We start from the raw sequence: 23738 nt of genomic DNA, 5'->3' as shown, positions 1-23738 counted from the left end.
TGCTTCTGTTCAACTGTTCACTGCAGTTGAAATTATAATTTCAACACTCCCCTTTAGTTTCAACTGCTGGGTTATCAGTCATACCCAAACACTTCATCAAAAACTCGAAACTTTTCTAATCCAATTCGTATCAGCTTCCTTTCATCACTTTCACTGCTGTGTTCAGGTGCTCCAATCATGTAATAACCTCTTTCTCTCTGTCTCAAGCAAGATTTCCAATGTTTGCATCTGCAAGTTATCCTGCAACCTTTTCTTCTATGCTTTTATGGCAGATTTAATTTCATATCTTTCCCCTCTAAGAAGATCTTCATCAAAGAATAACTGTTAATATAATTCAGCAATAATGATCAAAAATTATAGGCTCCCCCTAAGTGTATGCATCATCTTCTTTCAGCAAAATCTTCTCAAAAGAAACTTAGATTGGCTGGGGAGCTCGAAGGACTTTCAGACTGTATTTCCTTCCTTCTCCGTACTTGTGTAACTTTCTTTTTTTGCATGGGTCTAGCTTGTGTAAGAGCCCATGTTAAGTTACAATTACATGCCATATGCCCAATGTTATGACACTTGAAACATTCTTCATTGTTCATAAATAAGATTTCATGATTTCTTCCAGTAAAATTGTTTCTTGGAGGTTGTCGGAGACCATAACATCTATTTCTATGAAATGCTCCACAGTCTTTTGCCATATGACCAAATTTTGAACAAGAATAACAATAACCAAAAAATGAACTTTGGTACCTGGAAGATGGAGGTTTCCTTGATGTACTTCTGAAGCTTTTCTGCCTTGAGATCCTTTGATGATAACCATTGCCTCTTGCCTCTTTGACATCATCAACATTTCTTCTTAGAGCTAGTTTTCTACTTTTAGTAGGATTTCTTCTATTGTAGCCTTGATTTTTCTCCTTGCCTTTGCTAGAACTAGGAGCATCACAATTTCTTTCTGCCTTCTTCACATCTCCTTTGCTTAAAGTATTTTCATTCTTGTTTGAGGGTTCACCTACATACTCGAGTCCTGATTTATCAGATGGAGATCTGTGATAGCTGAGCAAGTCATCCAAGGCTTGAGAGCTCTTCATGATTTTGTTCATCCCTTCAACCTTTTTCCTGAGGAGGACAATCTCTTCTTTCAATGTTTCACACTCATTATTCTTCTTTGTAAGTTGTTCCTCAGTGTCTTCCTTGCTACGAGTAGCTTCATCTGCTACTATTTTAAGGGAGATGATATCTGACTTCATTTTGGAGATTTCTTCATTCTTTGCTTGACTAATCTCCATTTTCTTTTCAGCTCCTTGTGCCTGCTTCCTGGCTTCTTGTAATTCAGACTTAAGGGAGGAGACCTCTACCTTGTACTGTCCAATCTCTTCTACAAGTTTTTTCACTCTCTTGTGCCTTTGTTCAAGTTGACTTGACAAGGTATCTTCCTGCTTCTTTGCTTTATTCAATTGATTTGTCATGGATATGACTTCTTCATAATGCTTCCTTTTGCTTTGATTAAGTTCCTTCTTAAGCTTGGCGAGCTCTTCATCCCTTTCTTGTACTTGAAGCTTGATGAGGTCAACCTTCTCATTTTCAGCTTCTATGATGGGTTCAGAATTTCCTTCTTGACTGATGGTCATGGACAGTGCTCCCTTTGCGTGAAGGTCATGAAGTCTGTCCCATATATCCTTTGTTGATAAATATTTTCCTAGATTCTTCTTTATAGAATCAGGCAGCCCATCCAAGATTATCTTTGCTGCTTTTGCATTGTACTCGGATTCTCTATCCTTCCTGCTATCATCAATCACTGATTCTCAGATTTCAATCCCTTGAGACTGTAAGACAGTCCTCATTTTTACTTCCCATATATAAAAGTTCCCATTGAACCTTGAAGCCTCAAATAGAATGCTTTCGAGTTGGTTGTCTTCTATTTTAGTAGTAGAGGGAAACACATTTTTAAGAGGATTGGTGACTTTCTTCTTTGACCTCGCCATTTGACTGAGTATCTAAAATAACTGACTGTCTTCAATAGTAACACAGAAAAACTTGAGAAGTACCTTTGAATCTTTCTCGACTGAGTCTTCACTCTGTTGGATAATTTGCTACAGCAAGAAACCTTCCTTCAGCTTCTTTGACGTCTTCAAAGAGCTTGGACAAGCTCTGATACCATGTTGGGAATTTCTGATAATTCCAAACAAAACTGAACAAAACATAACAATACTCTGTTTTAACACAGCGAAAACAGAAAAAAAATCGCTTTGCTGAAATTGGTGTTTCAGCAACGCAGTTTCGTCAGTTGCTGAATGCAGTGTTTTAGCAACGGTGTTTCAGCAATGCTGAAACTCGTGTATCAGCAACACTCTGTTTTGACGTCAAGACTATTTTCTGCTTACGGTGTAACAGCAACACTCTATTTTGACGTCAAGACTATTTTCTACTTACGGTGTATCAACAACACACAAAAAAAAAACTTCTATTTATAAACGGTAAACCAACTGATACAAATTCGTCTTCCTCACATAGAGGGATTTTCATTATTGCTATTACAAAACATCTTCCTCTTAAGGGAGGGATTCACTAATTTATGCTGAAGAGCATCTTCCTCTTAACAGAATGATTCACTAATGACTATGCTGAAAAATGTCTTCCTCTTGACAGAGGGCTTCACCAGGGAACGCTTTAGTTCCACATAAATAGCATCCTCCTTCTAACAGAGGGATTCTCCAACATGTCTTCTTCAAAGGCACTTCAAACTGTCTCTTACATTCATTTAGCACATACGTGCTGCAGCGTATTGCCTTTTGTTTTCTCAACAGAACAACTGCAAATATTTCATGCTGTTGTGTTTTCTACCCTCTCTCATAGCAAACAATCACAAAACAAATTACATTCAAATCTGCATTGTTGTGCGGTTCACTATTCTGGAAGCAATTTTCTTCACACTGCTGCGTGCTCTCCTCTGCTCTCTATATCATCTACACTGCTGTGTCTACACATATATAATGCAATAGGGGTCATAACAGTCCATCAACCACTTCAACTCTCTGACAGAGTCTCTGCTGCAATCTGCTGCTCATAATGAACGAAATCTGATCTTTCTGACATTCTGCTGTGCTTCTTGAGTCGGTTGTGTGGAAACCCATAGCTGATAAATGTTGTGATGGCTCGAGGCTGGTTCTTTTCACTTTCGGCCATTCTGCTCTTTAATGCGGTTGTTTAGAAGTAATGGCATAGCGGTGGATCTGATCTTCCTCCTTCTTTGGGAACACAAAATCAATTAAAGGGTGAAAAGACAATAATGACGGTAGCTTAAAAGAATGGGAATAAATGTGGGGAGTCGGATCAGGACAAATAAGTAAAGTAGCTGCTTCTGTTCAACTGTTCACTGCAGTTGAAATTATAATTTCAATAAGGCCGCCACACACCTTCCCTTCTCTTTTGACCGGAGTTGAGATATCGCCTTGTGCTATAATTTCACATAAAACGCATCGATTGCATCGATTTTCTGCAAATTTTAACTTTATTTTCTTGGAGAATGAATGCCTAAGCTTTTCAAAAGGTGCTCTTGTCATTTATTATGTTTCTGAACTCTGCAAAGGATGCCTCTCCTATTACTTTCATGCAATGAAAGTTCCAATTTTATTTGTTTTCATACCTTGTCGTGAACAGGTTCGTAAAGATTTTAATTCTGTAAAATTTAACTATTCCATGAAAGTGTTTCTTCAGTGTCCTAGTTCGTGAATTTTCACATTAAAGAGCTCATTTAATCTAAAGTAAACATGCATAAGTCTTATTCTAGTCCTTTTTGAGCCAACGACCAATTAAAAAGAATGTGCGGTAATGATGAGAAAAAACTTAGTGATGGCTCCATGAATATGACATACCGTGGGATAGCACATATTTTCGAGCTACCACACATCGGCAAGGGGTATTGTTTGCTTCTACACCATAAAGTGATTATCAAGTTTGTCCGAGAGGGATGAGGAGCATGTGGAAAGTATTTGTTGTTTGTAAGTTATTTTGTAAAGATAATTAGCATCAGAAGAGTTACAACATATTAATTGGAGATTTATTTTGGTTCAACCCTTTAAAGTACGTGTAATAGTGTTAGTTATAGTGTTATTGGGCAATGCAGTTGCTTAACACCGACTCTGAGGCTTACTGTGACACTCACAAAATAGCAACACATGAATAAAAGGTGACTCCTATGAGAGTTTGTTCATGGAATAAAAGGTTAGGAATAAGATTGTGAGAAAATTACAAAATTATTTTTAAAACTAATACTATGAGAATATTAGAAAATTACTTTTAAAAATAAGACTATGAGAAAATTAGAAAATTATTTTTATATTTACTAAAAAATTAGAATATTAAGCATTTTCTCTTAACATTAATTAAAATTGCAATCAAATACTTGGGAAGATACTATAGTACTCACTAGACTTGCACTAAAAATTTAAATTTTACAATCTATTTAATAATAATCAAATCTTTACCCAACTTATTTTTATTGATTTTCTTATTTGGTGATGTCCAATAAAACAATTTTAATACAAGTGTATAAGTAAATATTAATCACTATCATCATTATTTAAAAAATAATAATTTAAAAATAATTTAATATGATGAGCTCTTTATATTACAAATTTATGTTGATCTTCTCATATTTGGTGATCCTTTACTCACCTTATTGTTTGTTATTTGAATATACTTTTTTTATTTATATATTTATGACTAATTTTAAAATATAGTATTAGAAATATATTTATATTAATTTTTAAAATTTAATTTTATTAATAAAAATTACTATAAAATTTTAGTGGTAGAGTTTGTATGACAAATTGCTATTGAATTTCTTTTTAAACAAATGTTTTTGTACGATTGGAAACAGATTTTTAAATGTATTGATAAAATATGTTAAACTTTTTTAAATATGGGAAAATTATAATTATTATTGATAATTGTTGAAACTCATTAGTATGGTTTAAAGAAAACACATAGCTCAAAATAATTTGTAAATATAATTTATAAACCCTTTTTAAAGAAATAAATTTCTATTTTAATTAAATGTTTTAAATTTTTATTTATTCACATATATTTTCATGATTCTTAATTTTAAATTAAAAAAAAAAAAATTAAATTCCATTAACCTAAAGTAGAAAAGATTACGCCCGGGACAGCTCAATTGGCAATCTTCTGCATTTGTAATTATTCAACATTAAACATTTAAAAATTGAGAAATCAAACTTACCTAAATTCCAAATTTATTAAACATTGAGAAATCAAACTTTTAATATACATTGTTTTAAAATGCAAAACCAAACAAAAAAAATAGTTTATATGTGGAAAAGAATGTAATCCCATTTACACCTTATAAATTTGAAAATAAAATATATAAATCTGAAATAAAAATTTAAGCCGATTCTGATTACACCATGTCGACGAATCATGCTGGAGTTCACATAGATTCTAATTCGGACTCATACAGAACCATCTTACATATCCATTGTTTTAATTTCGAACTTAGGCATAAAAAATATTCGAATCCTAATTCATTTATATGAATTTATTTGGTTCATATTTTTGCATAATTGTCATTCTCTCGTTTTAAAATTAATGGTTTTTTTATCCTTTACTTTTCATGGGCGCTTCATTGATCTAGAAAATATCTCAGCATTTTTCATTTATAATTATAAAATAAAAATTTAGATTAAATTTTTACTTTTTACTTTTTCGACTAAAAAACTATCCATTTAATAACAAATTAAAATATATTATAATTCAAATTGTTCCCTCCAACATATCCATTGTAATATTGTTTTAATTTATAATCTATTAAATATCACAAATAAATAAAATTAAAAGGAGTTGTCTATAATGAGATTTTTTGGAGATTCCTGTGGCGGAACAAATTGAGGTTAAATCTTGATTTGTTCCAGTTAAAATGGTTTTTTAACTGCATATTTGGATTCAGCACCCTAAAAAACCCCTGGGACGCTTTCATTGTGCAGAAACTAGCTATCAAACTTGGGATTCCAATAAATTCCTGCCGGATTTCGACCGGAAAAACCCGCCGGCTTTCAAAAAGTCGCTTTATAGACAACTGCAAATTAAAATGAATGAAACATGTACATTCAATAATTATTAAATAACTTTTTTCGACATTTTAACATAAATATACATGTCATATATATATTCATCACGACACCTCTTTGTTCATTATTATTTATTAAAAAGAAATCATATTAGCATTTTTAAATAAAAAATTTAAGCAAATAGATAGATTGAGTGGTAATTAATGATATACCAACATTTTCATCATTTTTCTTTTTTTACCTCTTTAATGTTTAAATGAAAAATTAAACTGAATTTTGTGATTTCTCATTAGCTATTCATCATATGCATTTACTTGGAATTTATTTTTTTCCTTTACATATTTAAATGAAAATGAAAGTTTGATTAAAATTTATAAATACAATATGCTTTTAATTAACGATCCATCCAATCTACATTTCAGTCTTCCTTTATTTTAATTTTTACTCAGATATGCACATTTTTTTTTGTTTTACAACTCGATAGTGGTGCAATATGCCAATTATTTCTTTTGCAGTTTTATGCAGAGTTAAAAACACAATCAGTGAAAGTTGCACTGAAATTTGGAAAGGAGGAGGGTATAAATGTGATGAGTATTGTCTCGCCTATAATTGCAGGGCCTTTTATGACTACCAAAAGACCTTTTAGCATCCATGTAACATCGTCATTGATCACAGGTACAACCAGTTTCTTATCATGGATGGATTATTATTTCTTAACATTCCTTTGTGTTATTTCCTTATGGGGATTCTAGATATTTCTGATGGCTGTGGAATATGGTGTAATTCATAGGTGATCCTTTATGGTATGGATTGCTAAAATCAATTCACTTCCTACTGAATACAGTTTCGCTCATCCATGTTCAAGATATCTACAATGCTCATCTATTTCTAATGGAGCACCCATCCGCAGAGGGGCGCTATCTTTGCTCTGGCCATAGTATTACCATGATAGACTTTGCCAATTTCATTTCTTGACGTTGTCCAGAGTATAAAATAAATGCAAAATCAGTTATCCATTACACCATTACGTTTCTACATGTATTTGGTTTGAATTGTCACGTACATATTGTTTACTGAGTTCCTTGTTTTCTGCTTTCTACTGGTTTGAATATTGCGCCGATTGATTGATGCAGGTTGGATGAATCACAGTCTAGCGATAGTGGCGATAACATTTCATCCCAGAAATTATTAGATTTGGGATTCAAATATATATCTAATCTTGAAGAGATTATTGATGACAGCGTCCACTATGTTCAAAACCTAGAAATACTCAATTAACGAATCATTAGCATGATAGAATATGCCATACAATTTTATGAGTATTACTATTTGAATGTTGTGAATAATGGTGTGAAGCACTGCAATTCACATATAGATCCAGAATTTGAGATGCTATTTCTTCCCTTTCGTAATCTGGGATGTTATTTCGTCCCTATATTACCACCGAAAGAATGGTCGGGTACCACCTCTACACTTGTATCCATGACAGTACATATATGTATAACATGTTTCTGGTTATATTGGACATTATGAACAAAATGTTTAACTTTGTTAATATATTTTTAATGTTTTCATCCCATCATTGCATGGCATTTTCGATTGTTTGTTGGTATTAGAAAACACTGAGTTAACACAACGGAACATATTATTAATTCAGCCCTAAGCTTGCACCGACTGCATTCACACACATTACAATGTGTCCTATTATATAATGATGGGATCACTAGACTCAATCAACATAACAACATGGAAGGTAGAGTCTATGACTCAAATACAACTCACTTACACAGACTACGAAGACACAACTCATGACAGATAGACTCAACACTAACTACGAAAATACAATTCATCAACTCTATCATGACATATCATTTCTACATTATTCCAACATCCCCCTTAATGGGGAAACAAATTTTCAACAATGCATAAGAATGTCTGCTGGTCTGGGTCTCAGCGAGGCTTACAAATATGACTTCATTTTAACTTTCTTTGCATCAACATATTGATGAAATTTCTTGTAAAACTTTCTACTCCAAACTCTAACACTTTCAACCTCTTTAGTCTTCTTCTTACTCCATATCATGAAGTATGGATATTGCTTCTTATTCCAAGTAGGATGAAACCAATCCATCTCAACTCCTTTCTCAACAAGTTAATTTTCATCATCACTAGTTTCATGTTTACTTGGTTGTTGCCTGATCAGTCCATAATAATGTTTTATTTCCTCTAGGCTCCAATATATTAATATACTAGGAACTTCTTAAAATGTGTCCTCCACTAATTCCATTTTCATATCATATGAATCGTTCATTGATTTACCATTGTGCTCATTTTCAAGAGCCTTCACTATTCCCGGTGTTGCTTTGAGACTTGCATCAATTTGTTCAAAAGGTTTCTCAACCCATTCTTCAATAAAATTTATCGCATAATCATAATCAGTTGTGGCATCTTCAAAATTTCTTATCCTTTTAATTGCAGTTACAATTTCTTCCTCGCATTCTTCCACTTTATCAATAACAAACAATAGTTTATCAATCAAATTATTTACAAATATATTCATTTTCATAAAACAAATATCCCTCATCAAATTTAATTGAAAATTCATCTGCTATGGCTGGATCATCCAAAAAAAATTCCTTTGGAATTTCATGCGTTTTCTCATTGCATTTCATTTCCACTGTAGCCCCATGATTCTCTTCGAAATTGTTTAATTACGTTTCCAACTCATTGAAAAACAAAATGGCTATGTTAGCAACTTAATTCCACCACAATTGAGAAATAAGCAGCTGCATCAGATCATACAACTTCATTCTGCAGTCGACAAAAAATACCACAAGGAAAGCTCTCACCACTGAATTTTGAACTCTTAGGTTAGGTTCAGACATACTCTGATAATACTATGAGTATTCTCCATTATATGTGCTTCATGTAGATTCAAGAACAACGTATGGTTGCAGCTCCACACAAAACTAAGGAGTAATTGTCTTTCTAATATTTTATTCATTCGTCAGTCACAACACCTCTAGAATTGCACTCAATGCCTTCTCAAAATGATCTGATGGTGCTCCACCTCCAGAAAACGATCTAGCTCCTCTCCTTCAGAAAATCAACCGTTTTACTATCATGTCCGGCAAATCTAGGCGATAAGTTCCGATCCAATTTGGATCCTCACAGGGAAATGACGTGACTAAAAAACGCCTGCTGCAAAATTCCCTCGCATAGAGAATGATTGAATGATGGCTAGTTATTCTGCAGATCCACAAAAACCATGAACAAGCACCAAGGCACCACCATGAATAAACACCACCACGCTTTGGCAGCATCCACAAATCCACGCATCCACCAACTTTCACTGCTTTTATGACGTTGTGGGAAATGGCTCCAGCAATCAATGTGTGCAATCTAATGGATCTGCTTCACGTCCAGCCTTTTAAACTAACTAAATTTTTAATGAGGTAAAATCCCAAAACATTCAGTAGAATCAACCCTGAATTCTGCATTCTACTAACAAAAAAAAATGTGTTCACATATGCAGTATATTCTTTATTACAAAATGATATGGAACAGTTACAACAATGTAACTATTTTCTCCATTAATAAAAAAATAATATTAATTATTCTCAACTCCCCCCCTTAATGGAGAAAGGGTTCTCCTGAACTCTTAGCATCTTTCTAAACAATTCCAATTTCACTCGTGCAAGAGGCTTTGTAAAAATATCAGCCACATTGTCACAAGTTTTACAATATTCGACAACAATTTCTTTTGACTGTATTTTTTCTCTAACAAAGTGAAACTGGGTGTCTATGTGTTTGGTGTTTTTATGAAACACTGGATTGTATGCTAATTTGATAGTGCTCTGGTTGTCGCTTTTGATAGAAGTGGGTTGCTTCTGTTCTTTTCCTGCATCGTTAAGAAGTCTCCTCAACCAGATTGCTTCACATGTTGCTGCACACAATGCTTGATATTCAGCTTCACATGACGACAAAGCTACAGTACTTTGTTTCTTGCTGCTCCATGCAATTACCCCGGAACCTATGTTAAATGCATAACCTGTGATGGACCTCCGATCATCCAGGTTACCTGCCCAGTCTGAGTCTGAAAAACCTGCTAGAGTAACATCAGATACATCAGTGTATAAAATACCAAAATGAACAGTACCACAAAGATACCTCAACACGCTTTTTGCTGTTGTCCAGTGACTTTCACGCGGTTTTGACATGAATTGGCTTAATACACTAACTGAGTATGCCAAGTCGGGTCTGGTTGTTGTAAGATATATAAGGTTGCCAACCAGCTGTCTGTACATTGTGGCATCTACCTCCTTAGTGCCATCGTCACTGCTCAATTTCAAATTTTGCTGCAAAGGTGTCGCTGTTGATCTACATCGATCCATCCCAAACTTTTCCAACAGATTTCTCGCATACTTCCCTTGAGTAAGGAAAGTTTGCCCAGTATCTCTGAATACTTCTAATCCCAGACAATAGTTAAGGCTTCCGAGATTTTTCATTTCAAAGACTTGTGCCATGAGCCTTTTGATTCCTCTGATTAAGTCATCTGCATTTCCTGTTAGAATCATATCATCAACATATAGAGAAATCAAAATAATTTTCCCTTGATCATTGTACTTGGTATACAAATTTGGGTCATTTAAACTTCTATGGAAACCATACTCTACAAAGAAAGAATCAACCTTTTCATACCAAGACCTGGGTGCTTGCTTTAAACCATATAAAGCCTTTTTCAATATGCAAACAAGATGTTTCTGCCCCTGCTTTACATATCCTTCTGGCTGTACTAAGTAAATTTCCTCTTTTAAATCACCATTTAAAAATGCAGATTTAACATCAAGCTGGTGTAATTCCCAATTACATTTAGTAGCTAAAGCAATAAGCATTCTAATTGTATTTAGCTTTGCTACAGGTGCAAAAGTATCATCAAAATCTATACCTTCCTTCTGTGAATATCCTTTTGCAACCAACCTAGCTTTTAACTTATCTATACTTCCGTCTGCATTCATTTTTGGTTTAAACAGCCACTTGCTTCCTATAGGTGTTTTATTTTTAGGCAGCTCTACTAATTCCCAAGTATTATTTCTAAGAATTGATTCCATCTCCTCATTCATTGCAGCTCTCCATTCCTCAAATTGACTAGCTTCTTTGTAATTAGAGGGTTCTACAACGTTCAAAACTTTTGACATCAAAGCATAGTTTCTCAACTTCAATGGTAATTGAGTCTTCCTACCTGACCTTCTTGGTAGGGGACTTACCTCAAATTTGTTTTCTTCTGCAATAACTGGGCCTGCTCTTTCACCTTCTTGCTGTTCTTCTCCAATCTCTTCTTTCTGCTCCTATTCCTGCTCCCTTTCATCCTCGCTGCTTTCCTCCAACAGCAATGGAATGTGCCAATCATCTCCAACATCAGCTTTCCTTTCCTGTACCTGTTCATGAAAGACTACATCTCTACTTGCAAATGTCTTACGAGACTCAGGATTGAACAGTTTGTATGCTTTAAACTCTGTGCCATAACCAACAAAGATGCATTTGACTGCCTTAGGGTCTAGTTTCTTTCTATCAGCTTTGGGTACATGTGCAAATGCCTTTGACCCAAAGACTCTTAAGTGGTTTACTGCTGGTTTAAATCCATACAAGGATTCAAAAGGAGTTTTGAAGCCAAGAAACCTAGTAGGACTTCTATTTTTCAAATATACAGCAGTATTTATTGCTTCTGCCCAAAAAATATTAGATAGACCCTTACCTTGCAGCACGCTCCTTGCGCACTCTACCAGGGTTCTGTTTTTACGCTCTGCAACTCCGTTTTGTTGTGGTGTGTGCGGCACTGTATACTGCTGAACAATCCCGTGAGATTTGCAGTATTTCATGAATTCCTTTGATTTGTATTCTCCTCCTTGATCAGATCGGAGAATTTTAATACTTTTTCCAAACTGTCTTTCCACCAGGATTTTGAAATCTATAAAACATTGGAAAGTCTGACTTTTCTTGTTTAAAAAATAAATCCATGAATACCTAGTGCAATCATCAGTAAAAAACAAAAAATAGTATGCTCCCCCTAGCGACCTTGTCTGCATGGGACCACATACATCAGTGTGCACTAGCTCTAAGATTTTTGTTTGCCTCCTCCTATCATGCACAGGGAACTGTTCTCTGTGCATCTTTCCTAAGGCACAACCATCACAGTTTAACTGAATGTTACGAAAGATGGGGAGACCTTCGACCATACCTTTCTTTTGTAACAACATGAGATCCTGCAGATTCAGATGACCAAACCTCTGATGCTAGAGTTGTTCAGCTGTCGACTCTCCTGCAACCATGGCTTGCTTAGATATACTTTTTGCATCGAATCTATATAGGCTTCCAACTCGCATGCTTGTTGCAACAATTTCATTCCTGCAATCCTTTATCACATAGTGAGTCTTGAAGAATTCGACATGCATATCTTGATCAGCCATCATGGATACAGATATCAAGTTTTTCTTTATTCCAGGTACATATAAAACATTTGAAAGGTGACTAATTTTTCCATTTGGTAACTTAACTGAAATCACCCCATGACCTTTAATCTGATATCCATTATCATCCCCTAGATATATTTTTGATCCATTTATAATTTCTTCAAGACTGTCGAAAAATTCTTTATTACCTGTCATGTGAGAGGATGCTCCGAAATCGACATACCAGATGTCATCTTCATTTGATGCAGAAAGGGCATAGTCGACTGTGAACAGTCGAAATTCATGACTGAAATCTTCTTCTTCAATAAAATATCCTCTGTGTTTTGGATTTACCTATCTCCTCCTTGCCTCATCAGCCTGCTTCTTATAATAACAATCTCTCTGTATATGACCCTTCTTTCCACAATAAAAGCATTTCTTTTCAGAATGATTTGCAAGCATACCTTTATGAGAATGCATATTCTTCTGTGATGTTCCTCCTTTCTGGACTGATTGCTGCTGTGATTGCTTCCCTTTGGATAGTTGTCGTTTTGCCACCAGCGCAAGATCGTCACTTTGGGGGTTCAGATTCAGATTCTGCCATCGCTCTTCCTCTTGCTGCAAGATCGCAGTGAGATCATCAAACATGGGTGTTTTCTCCCTTGCCGAGACTCCAGTGATGAAGGTTTGGAAATCATCACGCATCCCATTCATTGTAATTGCAACAAGATCTTCATCAGACACCGCCACTCCAATGGCCACCAATCCGTCTTTAACATCCTTAATTCGCACGACAAATGCAGTAGCATACTCCCTTTCGTCCATCCTCATTGAGAATAGCTTGCTTTTCAGAGCCAAAACTCTGTTTGTATTCTGGGTTTCATACATATTCTTGATTTTCGTCCAAATCTCTGCGGACGTTTTACAGTCTCTGATGTGTGCAATGACATTGTCTTTCACAGACATCTTTAATAGGACCTTGACCTTGTTTTCTCATTTTTCCCAGTCTTCCTTCTGCGTACTCGCAGTCGGCTTCTGCTCATCGCTTGTCACTATAGTCCAAGCGTTCGCACCTTCGAGCAGGGTCTGGATCTTAAACTTCCAATTCGTGAAGTTAGACCCGTTGAGTTTACCAGACTCGTTAAGATAAGATTCCATCGTATTACTCATTGTGAATCTTCTTAACAGCAACAACAAAAAAATAATACCTGTCAGATCGATCTGTCACCTCTGCCACCGATCTGCAGTGTCTGGCACTCCCGCTCCAATGAGCAAATCCGGCGTTTCCAACACAGCCGAAACAATGATCTGATCAATATTGATCCGATCCACCTCTCCCGAATTGATCTGCCACTTCGCCGATCCTTCTCTCCTTGCAGATCGCCAAATGAAGTCGAGGTTTCCCGCAGATCTCCTCTGGCGCTTTCCCTATCTGTCTCTCCCGGACGGATCTGCCACTCCGCCGATCTGCACCATTTGCAAACCGCCAAACGAAGTTCACGCTATTCACAAATCCCCTTGGCGCTACCCCGAGCGAAAAATCCGCGCTAATTCGCTTTTTGGCGCTCTGGCGCATTTTATTCCTCAATAACTGCGCTAATTCCTCTATTGGCGCGACTGTCAGCGCAAAATCCGTGCCAATCCGTGAAAAATCCGTGCCAAAACTTTCGAGTATGAGCCAGGTGTTCTGCAGTCCACCTGCTCAATCGAGCACACACCTCTCATGTACACACAGCCACAAAGGCACGTCAAGCCACACAGGCTACTCCAGCCACAGAGGCAAGCTAGCTACTATAGGCACTTCAGCCTCACAGGTAACAAAAGATCAGGCTCACTCAATCTGAGCTCTGATACCAAGATAAAATGTGAACATAATTGAAAAGAAAGAGTTGTATCTCTCAAGTGTGGCCTGCACCTGGAGACTACACTCATCAAACTTGAGAGATCACTCTCGTCCACTCTATTCATTAATCAATCAAAGATTACATCATTAAATACAATACTAGGAAATAGGAAGTTGCACCCAAACCCCATAATTATAGGAACTAATCCTAAACTAGGGAGAAAGTTACAACAATGTAACTATTTTCTCCATTAATAACAAAATAATATTAATTATTCTCAACTCGTGACGCATCACATATTTCATGGAAAATGGACACCAGTCCATTCCCATCACAACACCTATAATGGTTGACAACGGGCTTCCAACAATGCTTCCTTTTGCCTAGAACTCTACTCAAAGCACAATCCTTTTTACCACAACGTTGTTGCTGCTCAACATTCTCAGTCCCACATCCCAACATTTACTCAATACACACGTCGACTCCTCTCTGTAATGATTTCAACAATGCCCACTACTCCCTTTCTTGCGTATGAGTAAGCCAACTTTCCAAATGAAACTTTTAAGCCAAAAACGATAATAAATTGGGCAATACGATTTGGTCAGCCAACAAAGCGTGGAACTCTTCCTTTTGGTTTACATTGTATCTCAGAGAATCATTGGCTTTTCTTTGGCCTCAGCGGATTCATTCACATCTCCACACTTTAACTATGACCCTACAACAAATCTCTTAATAGAGATCATAGATCTGATTTGCTGCTTCTCGGCCCAAACTTCGACGGCATGCACCTTACCAATGAAAATTATTACACTCTGCAGATGTGCATTTGGTTTAAAGACATTGACACAACCAATCGATTGATTCGATTCTTTCACACCTCCGAAAAGAAATTCCTCCTGTTGGGATGACTCGAACAACCCTTCTGCCTCTCGTCTATGGCTCTTGGCTCTTCAGCAGATCTCAGTGCCAAATAATGCAACAGATCTCCTCTTCACAGATTATGCAATCCGGTGGTGCTCTCATTAAACTAGGCTCATGCCTAAACACTACAACATTCGCATGTTCGGCGACCAATTGCAAACAAGCAGATCCACTCACAAATAAATTTCAGCTAGTAAAACACTGCAACAACAAACACCAATGGAACCTCCAATGCGCTTACCATTATGCAAATTAACCTGCAGTAACACCCATGCAAGTACAAAAGCAGTTTTATGCCACCACTCCCAGATGCACATCTCTGATCTTGTAAAGCCTCTGCATCTGGCAACTTCCCAAATGCAGTCAACGATTGGCCTTGATCTACTGTATGAAACCCGTGGCAAGGGGTATCGGGGCCTCAAAATACCTCACACAGTCTATTCAAATCTCTGAATATTCACCAATCTGGAAATGGAACACCCTGAGCTCCAAACTCAAGTGCACATCTAAGTCTTGAATCGATAATAAAGACGGGTCCTCTTCCAATGCTAGAAAACAATCAGTGCACTTTGATTTGCCTTCTCCTGAATTGAACAGCGAAGCAATATCTCCAAGGTGGTTCTCTCCTCCATAGGGTCCGCTATCGAATAGACTGGAAACCTCTCCCAATCAGCGATTAAACACATTGGTCATGTTGAATTGCAACCACAAGAAATATCCACATTAATGGACAGCATCACCAACATCAGTTGTAGATCTGACTATGATCTCAGCCAACGATAAAAAAAATTAGGGAGCAGCCACGGGGCAACAAGATTTCACACCCTCGATCTCACAACCCTCACAGATCTGGGCCTTCTTGCTCTGAGATTTGAGGCCTCACTATATCTCCCTCTTTGGTTCTCAACTCCACACTATAGCTCTGATACCATATTAGAAAACACAAAATTAACACAACAGAACATATTATTAATTGAGGCCTAACTTTGCAGAATGACTTCATTCACATACATTACAATGTGTCCAATTATATAATGATGGGATCGCTAGACTCAATCAACATAACAACATGGAAGGTAGAGTCTATAACTCAGATACAACTCACTTACATAGACTACAAAGACACAACTCATGATAGATAGACTCAACATGAACTACGAGAATACAACTCATCAAATCTATCTAGACATATCATTTCTACATTATTCCAACAATTGGAGTGAGAGGGGCTCTTTAGGTCAAAACTGAAAATAGCTGTAATATCATTAAATATTTTAATTTGCTTAAATTATTTAAAAATAAAAACAAAATTAATTAATTAATAAATATAATTATATTTAATTTTTTATATATTTCAACTAAATTAAAATGTTTAACAAATATAATATTACATTACAATTATTTCTTTCATTTTGACATGAAGAGTCTTTATATAATTATTAATAAGTTATTTTGATTCAATAAAGCTATTTAAAAATAAAATAAAATAAAATAAATAATTATAAGTATTTTCATTAGTCATGTTGTTAAAAAATTCCAAGTGAGAATTTTCCGGCACATCTTGCACCCTACACTTATCATTAGCACTAGAGAGATTAATTGTATATTTGTTAATTATATTTATATTCATAATTATAATTAATAATTAAATCAGCCTAGATCTATCTTATCTAACGAGAACTGAGAGGGATCAAATCTCTTGAGGTGCAAACTTCTTTTAGAGTGAAAAGAGATTCGATCACTCTCTATAATTGATAGATATAAATTTAAAATGGATCTAGGTTGTTATTAAGGATTGAAGATATAAGTTGCTTTCATTTGTTAAAGATTATTCAACATGATATTGTTGGTTGTATGATAGGGAGATTTTCCTTTGCTTTTTATTTACGATTTTTTGTTTTCATAACGTGTAAAATTTGGGTTTTGCCAAGTTTTTTTATAATAATAATTGAGGGTGTGCAACGGTTGTCTTACATGTGTCAGATGCTTTGGGTAACTTGGTCTTATTACAATCAATTTATCTCTTTAACACTTGATCAATATGGAGATTTTGTGTGTTATATATATATATGGAAAGCCATGTAACCTTCTTTTGTTGAAGCAATATAATTGTCTTAATTTACACAAAAGAAAAAACTTAATCAATATTTTAATATTTATTTAACACAGCAAAAGTCTAAAATCTCTATGTTCATGTTTTACTTCCCTTTGCAGAAACCCTAACTCAATCCTCCTGTTCTGATCCATTCTTCGATGACGACTCCAGAGGGGGCCCCTCCCCCTCGTCCCCCTACTAAGAGGACCAAAATTTTTGAAGCATTGGTGGAAATTTTATCAAATTGTCCCAGAAGCAAGGATTCACAGACACAAAATTGTTAAAAAGTATGATGCAATTCGCTCGATTTCCCTGCGTAAAGGAGCGATCAAAACAACATTGACATTTTTAGAGAATGCCCTCATTAGAAAATCTACGATGATGTGGCCATCTCCCCGATAAATCGAAACATAGATCGAGTAAACTTGGATATCGAAGATGAAGGGAATATTCAATTTTAAGCATGTGGTAACGATTTATTTGATTTTTCTTTTTCAACTAAAGGAAGATAGGGATATTATATTCGGAAATGGGTTGTATCTATTTAGATCTAAGGGTATGTCTTTGAATTAGTGCTAATAGGATTTTAATTCAGACGAAGATATCCCAACAATGATCAATGTTTGGGTAAAACTTCCATGACTCCCTCTTTCCTGCTAGAGTGATAAATGCTTAAGAGCTATAGGAAATGGGGTAGGGCGGGATTTGGATATAGTCAAACCAAAGGACTCTCAGTTTACTCATGCTAAGATATGTGTCAAAGTAGATCTTGAAAACGGGTTACCATATGAAATCAATATTACCCTCAGAGGGTGGACTCATTGCCAAACTTTAGTTTATGAGAGAATGCCATTCAACTGTTGTTACTGTCATGAATACATCCACTTAGCAAGAGATTTCAAGAAGGCTCCTACCAAAAATGGGTTAGATCCACCAACAAAACAAAGAGAGTAAAGGAAAGTACAAAAAAAGGAGGAAATAAAGCCAGATTAATGGGAATAGGAAACAACCTATGCGGAATACAAATTGGGCCTCTACATCATCAAATATTTTCAAAACTTTGTATAATATTCTAGAAAATGATCAAGGAAACCATAATCATAATTAGAGTATACAAAATATAGGGAAAAATCTAGAAGAGCACAAGGAAGGGTAATTAAATGAGGATGAGGAGGAGCCTAATAATGAAGATCATGCAGACCTTCCTCAATGAGAGCCGACACTTGAAGTACCCCATTTAACTCCACCAATAATCAAGAGTCCTTCCCCTAAATCTAAGCATGCAGAAAGAGGCCATCACCATTCATGAGTAATCATTAGAAATATGTCAGAAACCTAATTTGGGAAATGGATAGTAGTAGCCACGAGACAAAGAGAAAAAAAACAAAGCAATGATGACCTAAAAAAAGGGTGATATGGGAGAGTGAAGAAGATAAAAATAAGAAAATGGGAAATCAACTAGTGGTCTCAAACATTTTAAAATTGCAAGGCCTTAAAGGATAGAAAAATTAAAAAAAAAAAGGTAGGAGGTTCCTCTCAAAACCCTCCTAATAAATGATAATTATACCTTCGAATATATGGGGTCTCTGTCTCCCAATTAAAACCTAGGAAATTAGAGATCTATTGAAACAAGAAAATCCTTGGGTACTTCTACTACAAGAGACAAAGGTTGAAGAAAAATATGTGCATAAGGTGGCATCGCTGTTTTGGAAAGGTAGCATTGCAATAACTCAAGGCTCGATATAAGAATTAGGAGGACTTGGTATGTATTGATCTGATATGCGCCTTTAATTAATTGATAGTAATAAATCACAATTTTAGATAACAATCATTCTTAAAAGGAAGGATACAAAATCATGCATACCTGTAATAAACATATATGGGTCTGTGTTGTATGGAGAAAAACCTAAATTTTGGCACTCTTTAAACTCTATTAAAGTCGATAATAGGTACTCCAACTGCATTATGCAGGGTAACATTAATACAATTCCTAGATTTAAGGAGAAGTGAGGAGTATCTCATGACCGAGATCTTTTTCATGAAAGGATGAAATATCTCATCAGTGATTGGGACCTGGTGGAAATCCCCCCTAAACTTGAGAAATTTACATGGTAAAATCGAAGAAATGGGGATCATAATCATACTGCACCACCTAGATAGGTTCCTCATTCATAAAAAGTAGTTGTTGAAAGCATTGGAATGTTCCTCTTTAATCCTCGATCAAGGGGAGTCAGATCATCATCTCATATCCTTATCTCTTGTTTAAATGGAAAATTTGGGTCCCATTCCCTTTAGATACAATCATGTATGGCTAAATTAAAAAGGAGTAGAAGATATGATCAAGCGAACCTGGTTAACCCTGGTGACTTGATCACCAACTTACATATGGGAGTCCAAATAGAAATTTGTTACGAAATCTTTGAGGAATTGGCTTAAATATGAGTATGTGCCTCTAAGACATAAATGAAAGGAATTGACCGAGTAGCTTGAACAACACCAAAGTTTCATTGAAGAAAGAAGAGTAGAATAATGTCACCTTGATAAAAGTGTTAAATTTCCATGACCTTGGATCTAGGTTAGAGTCTTAAAATCACTGACGTTACCAAACCAATAATCTCAACCATAAACTACTTTGGACAACAAAAATATAAAGCAGTAAATCACATATGCACAAAATACACAATTTTAAATAAAATTGTACAATATGTACAATCCCAATATTTGTTATATTAAACAAACTAAGTAATGCAACAATTTACGATTTACAAGATATAATGAAAATATTCTTTGCAACTTCTATGTCATATCTCGCCTTGTCCTTCACTGCCCTACTGCTCACTAGTAGTGCCTTGGTCCATCAAGGCATCTACACATCGAGACTCTAAGAGGGATGCTACCTAACACTATTTTAAATCATTTATGTAGCATGTACACAGGCTGATCCAATATACTCTTTGGGTAGGCCTAATCTAGAGCTCCAAACTTCCACACTAGAAACAACTTTTGTCCATTAAAGTGTTTCACTTCAGCATCGATCTTCACCAAACCTTCAACTACTTTTCATCCTTCAATATAGCTCATCTAGGGCTACTTTGGTCTACCAATGCACTGTTGTCCAACCAGCTCTATGACACCCAATACTTCACTGTTGAATATGCTCCTCGGAAAGGAGCTTCCCTCCTACGAATGTCTTCCAATTGGATCCAACAAGTTTCTAGATAAACTTATCGAAAACTGGTCAACTCCTTTGACCAGACACATACCAAAATGATGTTGTTTTTGACTCCCGCACTGCTGCAATTTCTAGGACTAGTTAGGGCACACAACATAATCCTTAGCCATCCTCAAATATGGCCCAAAATTTCCCTCATGAAATATGGTTGTCCTTCAATGGCAAGCTTCCCCTCCACGGTGCTCTTTTAGGGCAGATTGAAGCCCATAAAGAAAACTTATCCTCCTAAAAGACAGCGACATCCTACAAGTGTATAGACAGACTTATGGAAGCCTCTTATGAGGATTTTCCACCCAAAAAACAACCTCCAAACTAAATCGTTGTCCCTACCTTGGCTGTAGCCTAAAAGAACAGGGTTTTGAACCTCGCACCAGTAGTTTTGTCCTCAAAACCAAACCCCTGAATAGACCTTAACCCACTTTGTTTTAGATTCTCTTTTGCTGCGGCTAGGGCACAAAATTCTTCTCTCCAACAAGTTCTCTTTATAAGGTATGTGGTGCACACTATTGGATTCCTAAAATGAATTCAATACGCCTTGTATTTATACACATACAAGGGCTCAACGTCTCCCTTGAAGTGACTCAAATTAAGTGAGCTTAGTTGACAACCAAATTAATTTGCCAACTTCAAAAATTAATATCTGTCTAACAACAACTTGGGTTCGGACAATTTTTTATGTGCTGGAATCATCTTTTTGAGCACTATCATCATCATCCATCACATTCTGTGACTCCGTCATGGCTCTTTCCCAAAACACAATGGGTTAAAAAACCCCATTATTGGGTTCCAAGCCCACAAATTGCCCTTGTGGCACTTTTTCCTCCAAACCCTGAACACTATGGCTTGGAGTACTTCCCAAGCTACATAAATCAACACTGCCTCTTATTGAGGGAGGTACTTCCAAGAGTAGGAAGTATCTCATCATCATCATCATTGCTCGCAACACTTTCCAAACTCTTGGTGCTCACAATTGCAGCAATCTTTGTATGGTGAACTACACCCTTCTTCGAAGTGTCTTTGTCATTGATGGAAGCAATTTGCTTCTTCTTCTTATCCTATAACATCTTCCACTCTTTCCATGATTCCTTCCTGGTAGTTGTAGGAGCACCATTGCTCAACACTGACCACGTGGTCTTCTTGGGTTGCAGAGTCTCCCTCTGAATCTTCATGCTCCCTCTCGAAAAAGACTCCCTCTGAATCTTTGGAAGCTAGACCTTCTTGGGAAAGTGTACCTTCTTCTTGGGAACCTCGACCTTCTTGGTAAAGTGTACCTTTTTCTCCGGAACCCATACCTTCTCCTTCAAAGCCTGCACTTGCACCTGCACTTCCTCCTCCTTCTCTAGAACTTGCAGCTATCTCTGATTCTTTCCATGATGCTTAGACTTGGTAGTCAACTTGTAGAGACCATGTTATCTAACTTTGAGTAAATTCCAATCAAAATTAAATCATTTGAGTCCAAGTCTTGCCTTTCCATCTTCGAACAAGACCTAAAACCCCTTCTTCTCCATCATCGAGATGGAGAGAACACTATATCTGAGTCTTGGTACAAACAATACATTCTGGACCTGCATCATACATCCTGCCTCCATTCTGAATGGCACAACACCCAATCCTTAGATCTCCAACTGACCCTTGTCGCCCAACACCATGTGCAACTTCGAGTCCCAACCAGCTAGAGTCTCAAAAATATCATGTGACCCTCGCATATGCTTCGTCACACACTTGTCCATGTACCATCCATCCTCTTTGATAGTACTTTGTGAGAAATGAGAAATCATAGAAAAATCTTCCTTTTCTTCTTCCAATCTTCTAGCGAGCTCATCCATCTCTTCTTTATTGTAAATAAGGGCATCCTTCTTCCCTTTTATTTTGTCATCATCTCCCTTTTTCTTTAGACATTTCCACAAAAAACGATCAACCTCGCCACAGTTGACACACTTGAATTTACTTAAGTCCTTCTTGTTCTTACCCTTAATTCGTGATGCAAGTGCCAAGTCATCATCTAAAGGTTTCTGCTTCGGCTGAAGATCCTCATCTCACAACTCTTCTTGAATGAAGTCATCCCATCGCCTATCCTAGTCTGGAAACTTCTCCCTAGCAATGATTCCTTTGATGAAGGGCTTCCATTCCTCGGTGATCCCTTTCAAGGCAATCATTACCATATATCCATCTGAGACAGTCACACTGATGGAAGAAATCTCATATTTGACCTGGGACAATCTCATCAAATACGAGGTGATTCTTTCACCCTTTAACATCTTGGTGGACTTCAACTTATCCTCCAATACCAATACCCATTTCTCAGTATTATTCTAGAAAAAAATTTGAAGAGACACTCACATCTCATGTACAGTGTTCTTCCCAAAAAAATGAGGGATTAAAGCATCCCTCATACCATCTAGGATGATTAGTCTTGACCTCACATCCAAATCTTCCCATATTTCCAGCTCCTTAGGGTCGGTTGGCTTCTTGATCTCTTTCTCAGAAAAATCCCAAATCTTGTTGACCTGCAAGATCAACTTGATCCTTTCCTTCCATGGACTATAGTTGGACAACCCCTCCAACCTATCCTCATATTGGATACCTTCCTGCAACTTTGACATTGTAGTGAACCCTTCACTCACAATGTGACCAACACCTTCTCACGATGTACTTCTTTGTGCACAACTATGATTTACTTACTTCCAAAGTAGATCAGACACCCTCTGATACCATGTTGAATTTCTACAACCTTGGATCTAGGCTAGAGTCTTAAAATCACTAACACTAACAAACCAAGAATCTCAACCATAAACTACTTTGCATAATGGAAATATAAAGTAGTAAATCACATATGCACATTATACACAGTTTTAAACAAAATTGTACAATATGTACAACCCCAATCTTCGTTATATTAAACAAACTGAGGAATACAACAGTCTATGGTTTACAAGATACAATGGCAATCTTCGTTGCAGCTTCTATGTCATATCTCATCCTATCGGTCCTTCGCTTCTGTACTTCTCACTAGCAGTGCCTTAGTCCATCAAGGAACATACACATCGAGACTCCAAGAGGGTTGCCACCTAACACTGTTGCAACTCACTTCTGTAGCATGTACACAAACTGATTTAATCTTCTCTC

Source organism: Pinus tabuliformis, chromosome J (genome assembly GCF_031772625.1).
Source record: "Pinus tabuliformis cultivar Carrire ecotype Pingquan chromosome J, CPIR1, whole genome shotgun sequence".
Classification (NCBI taxonomy): Eukaryota; Viridiplantae; Streptophyta; class Pinopsida; order Pinales; family Pinaceae; genus Pinus; species Pinus tabuliformis.
Note: the sequence above shows the minus strand (reverse complement) of the source record.